Source organism: Morone saxatilis, unplaced genomic scaffold (genome assembly GCF_004916995.1).
Source record: "Morone saxatilis isolate NCDOM2014 unplaced genomic scaffold, NCSU_SB_2.0 Contig6, whole genome shotgun sequence".
Lineage (NCBI taxonomy): Eukaryota > Metazoa > Chordata > Actinopteri > Moronidae > Morone > Morone saxatilis.
Window position 1 is genome coordinate 12629478 of NW_023340206.1, and position 5472 is coordinate 12634949.

Genomic DNA, 5472 nt, shown 5'->3' on the forward strand with positions numbered 1-5472 from the left:
CTGGCTCTGTCTAAAGATAACAAATTCTACCTACCAGAACCCCTAAAGCTCACTAATTATCGCTTTTATCTTGCCAATTTAATCAGTGTAAAGAGGACATGTTGCAGTTATACACCAGGCGAGGTGGATTTTGACCTTCAGACGGGCCAGGCTAGCTGTTTCCACGCTTTGTGCTAAGCTAAGCTAACTGTCTGCTGCAGCTTCATATTTAACAGACGGACACAAAAGCGGTGCTGATATTCTCGTCAAACTCTTGGCCAGAATAAAAAAATGTCAAACTGTTTCTTTGAAGCTGAATAGCTTGTCCAGTCCTTCAATAAAATTCTGATGTAGAAATGTCAGACAAGTCATTTGCTGACTGCAGGGCTTGAAACCCCCCTGCTGAGCACCAAATGGTGAGAAAGTTGTCCTTTAAGTCAGACAGACAGGGATCCAAGGACAGATGATTTGCCTTTTCTTGAGTGTCACAGTGCTCTTAATAAAGAGGAAGCTTTTCTCTTTCTGCCTTGGTGGTTAATTAACAGCCACAAAAAGCAAGAAAGCTATTGAAAGTACCTTGGAGATAGTTTGAGTAAAAAAAAGTCACTTAAGGCCGAGATGTGGGTTTAGGGTAGAAAATTGACCTTGAGTTAAGTTTTTTTGTCAAACATCCAAATCTTTATTGGATTTTTTGCGTTCTGCACCAAAATTACAGCTGTAAACCGACATGGAGACACGTTCAGACTTATATTTGGACTGTACATATTATTCTTGGCAGGTGCATGATAGCGGTTTATCAAACCTCAGCAGGTGTGTGAAAAGGTTAAATTTGGCGACTAGATGGACGACTTTTCCATCAAGAATGCCACGAGTGCCTTGCATTTTTAGAATAAATGCAACTGGTGGGATTTTTAAGGATTTCTGCTTTAACGCTGTTAAGTTATCGACGTCTTTTCAGGGGTTTAAACTTGAATGTATTCATGTCTCAAAATGGGAATGGGTTAAAGACTACAAAGGTTTTTACAAGGCTAATTTTACAGTGATCTACAAATGAGCAGAGACGTTTCTTGCAGTAGTTTAATACTATATTCTGCATGAATGCACATAGTAATGAAATGCTGTTATTTTTAATCTGTGTTTATTTTAGCTCCACATGCATGAGGGCAGATTCCACACTTGCAGAACCCTGTGAATAAACCTTTTCTGGATGTATGTTTGGCTGTCCTGTCAGCTCGTCAGATGAGGATTTATCTTCGAAAGTGACGCTGTCATTCACTCTGCCTTCCAATCTCAACCTTTACAAAAACAGAGAAACGCTCACATCTGCGCCAAATACTTGTCACTTGCCACCTTAAATTTGAGAAAAAGCAAAAGTGGAGGTCTGAAAGAGGCTTGTTTATGACTCTTCCTATGTGCATGTGAGGCCCTGCGGAGGCCTAGCTAACAGAGGAGTGGCAGTCAGCAGGCCCGGGTTGCTGGGAGGACCACATGCCTCTCTCCACCCCTGCAGGATGTGTAGGTGGTGGGCTCGCCTCGCCCAGAATAGGCCATGAGAGCCTCAGCCCAGGGAGCCAGGCAGGCCTTGACTCAGCCTGACTGAGTTAGGAAAGACAAACGCTGCTTGAGAGAAGACCGTGCTAAAATGATCATCTATAAGTCTATACCTCGAGTTTTATTTCAAGCTTTTGCTGTTTGGCCGACCTGCTGGCAGCCGGCTGATAGCACAGTGGATCGTTAATATCCACGAAAAACCAGACAGGCAACAAAAAGTTAGTTGAAACAGGTTGTTGTGACGTGTCAGTAGATCCATTTAGTAAAGTTCTATAGTTAATGTCAAGTTTAAACTATTTATTTGTTCATTGTCTTGTTGTTACCTTAGAATGAACTGTTTTTATTTACAGATGTTTCCATAGAGCTGAACTGCCCAGTAGCCCAGAACACAGCCCGTTCTCATTCAGTTAGTTCACTGCTAAATGCTACACAGTGCTCCTTTAATCTCTACAGTACGCCACTAAAAACAGAAATATAGAAACACAATACCAGAAATAACAATCCGAATACAAACAGTGTCACCTGTGAACACATCTGGAATGGAGTAAAGATGGCAACTTACGTAATTAATTCTCCTTTTTTAAGCTATTATTTTAATCAATCCATTTCTTTTTATTCTAAAAACAGAAAATTAAGCTGTTTCTGGTCTAGAAACCGGCTTAAAATGAAGGTAGTGAGTTTGAGTTTAGGACACTGGGAGGATGTATGTGAGGTGCTCAAGGTACTTAAAGCCCAAATAAAAATGTGCAAATGTAGCATTTGTAAGTAGAAGCCAAGTCAAAAAGATGAAACTCAATAAAAGTGCTTATTATTTCCTGAGAACTTTTCAGCGGCTCAACCTTCTGAATTTCCATCTATATCATGACTACCGTCTGCGTCAACGCGAGCCTTGAACGTAACACCAGAGTCAGTGCTGTAAAAGAAAGTAGTGACGCAGCAAATCACTGTGGGAAAGTAATCTCACGCCAATCAGTATAAGCATCATGATGCAACAACCAGCTCATGAAAAAACAAGTGGAAAATGTGACCATTCAACTTATCTCATGATTCATGACTAAAGATCCTTTATTAAAGCCTGACTAAAGCTTTGGGACTCAAATGTGGCAAAAGTTGTAAGAAAAAGCAGATATTTACATTTGGTAAAATGTACGGCTGAATGCACTAATGACTCAAATTACTTTAAATATAATTGCAATAAACTCAGTTGTGCTGCCCTGACTGTAGCGTTTATGACAGGAAATCCTCATTATCTTTACATTTAGAGAACAGATTATCTAAAAAGTACACATATTATTTACTTATTAAGTACGGACACTCCGGTAAAAGTACTGATTCTATGTAAAAGTGTCTTTGTTTCTCTACAGGACATTTCTAACAGCTGTTTCTGTGCAAAACGCACTGAAACTCTTTTACGTTATTTTGTTTATGTCACGTTTTGCACCAGTCTTGATGTTGGGAAAGCAAAATAATGATCATAATAATAATAATATTAATATTCGACAATTCCCTTCAGACGCATTAAAACTAAACTTACTAAAGTAATGAGCTTGTAAGGAGCAGAAAGTACAGATATTTGTGTAAAAAGGTAAAAATAAATACTCAAGTAAAGAACAGATAGTAGTAGTTAAGTATCTGTACGAACATAGAAACCACACTGGTGTCTGTGCATCATGATCGGAATAAAGTTTAAAAAACAGGTGCTACTTGATGTTTTAGGGGTGCAAGAAAATATCCAAAATATCGCACTGTGATATTTTGTTTTGTGTTATTGTATCGATCTCTTACATACTACCCCCAACCGCTAGATAGCAGCGATGTGAAGGTAAACTGAGGGCTTTTTTATGCAGATGGTGGTGTGTTCTTTACAAAGGGATGCAACCAAACACTCAATTCAAAGGTTCACGATAAGATTTTCTCACCTTTTTTTTTTAAAGAAAATTAGATTGAAGACAAATTAAAGATTCCCTTTTAAGACAAAAATATCTAAAAGAACATAAAAGAATCCTTTTTTATTTCTCTGATCGGGTATAAACTTTGAGCCTTGATACCATGATTCATTTTTCATCTCACCGATTTGAATATTTGTATTACGTCAGAACTGTGATATATCTTTACATTCCTGTCTTTATACTACGTCAGTTTCCTTAAAATTAGAGTGAAAATAACCAAATCAAATTGAATTGTAACCTCTATAGTCAGATCCATGCCAATACAACCCTACTGTATTTACATCCTAACTCAGGAAGCGGAGGAACAGTCCGAGAACGTCTTAAGGCCTTTATACTTGTTCTTCACGGCCTCAGAGAGACCTGCACACGTTCAGCCTCGATGGTGCTGGTTGTACACGTGAAGAGTTACAGAAGTAGCTGAAGTAGCATGAACACACCTCCACACGCTGTACCGGCCAATAGCTGCCTAATGATTGTCGGTTGTCAAGTTTGTAAAAGTGTGAGAGAAGGTTTAAATGTGGTATTGAGCAGTCTGACGCAGTGTGTAACATTTCATTTAATATAATATTCATAGGTATGTTTTTATTTGCGTTTCTGGAGGTTTATAAAGTAAAATTTAGGGAGATGATCCTCTTCTACGGAGTCCGCCATGTTAAACCGCCATGGTTCTTTCTACAGTAGCCCAGAAGGGACAAACCAAACACTGGCTCTAGATGGGGGCTTTTCACAAGTGTCATGGCCACTGTAGTTTCTCCTACACACTCCCACAGCCCGCTCTCGTTTACAGAGGCGAGTGATGTTCAGTTAGCTGCAATCTGCAACTTCACAGTAGCTCGATGCATTCAGTACATTATAACACCGTAATGCATTAAATAATTCCTTTACTGTACATTTACAAGTATCACAATAAGATATTTTTCAATATTTTCTTGCATCTCCACCAAATATTCTATTAAAAATGAGGATTTGATGCTTTAATCTGACGTGTGTGAAAGTAAATTGAACATATTTGGGTTTTGGATTGTAGGTCAGATAAATGGAAGCCACATAAATCAGTCGACTTTCGGCTCTTAAGGAACAGAAATGTTTCACTCATTTCTGACAAATGAAGAACTTGTTAGTTTCAGCCCTAAATACAAGAACACAACTAACAGATGTTTCCACTTTTGTGACGTTGAAGGTCTCCTGGCTTTAGTTCACAATGTGCAAATGTGTGAAGTGAATGAATATATATAGCTGCAGTGTGACTCCTGAAGCAGGTCATATAATAAAGAATAAAATAAACCTGGTTTCTGCTATTCAGCTATAAACGCACCACAATGTGTTTCCACTAATAGAAACTGGACAATCTCTTCATAATGCTCACTGTCAGAGTGTTAGTTCAACAGCCGTCTGCACAAACACCCTCAGACTGATATCTAACAGCCTGCCATCTTACTCCAGTTTTATCACAGCAGACGCGTGTGTGTGTGTGTGTGTGTGTGTGTGTGAATGGCAGGCTCTAATTGAAGTCCTGCTTCACAAAGCGAGTTTAGCCAGTTCGCCTTTTCACCTGGAGAAGCGAGGCGTGCGCTGGTACAATGGCACCACGCACACACACACACACACATACACATACACACACTCACTAGCTTTCCAGGTGAAGTGCCACGCAGCAGACACGGGTTACCTCAGCCCCTCCATCTATACTTGAACTCACAGTGATGCAGGAAGAATTTCCCAGTTCCCCAGTGTAGAACAATAATGCAATCATCCTCACTGTAAGGAACCGTGTGTGTGTGTGTGTGTGTGTGTGTGTATGTATGTGTCTGTGAGAGAAGTGTTCTCAGTCCTTAAGAGCATCTTAACGCCTCATTTCATGGAATTATTAAGTGAATAATGTTTTAGAAATAAGCTGAATGAGCCGAGCAGTAAGTTGGTGCTCAGTGTTTACAATGACTGTCACCTTTCAGCTCATAATGGACATTCATCACGCACAGGAGTGGCAATAATT

General features: G+C 39.5%; 1 protein-coding gene across 1 annotated transcript in view; it reads right to left on the reverse strand.

Annotated features, from left to right (window-relative positions):
- nab1b (NGFI-A binding protein 1b (EGR1 binding protein 1)) overlaps positions 1-5472 on the reverse strand; it is an 18155-nt gene that overhangs the window by 11829 nt on the left and 854 nt on the right. The window lies entirely within an intron of this gene.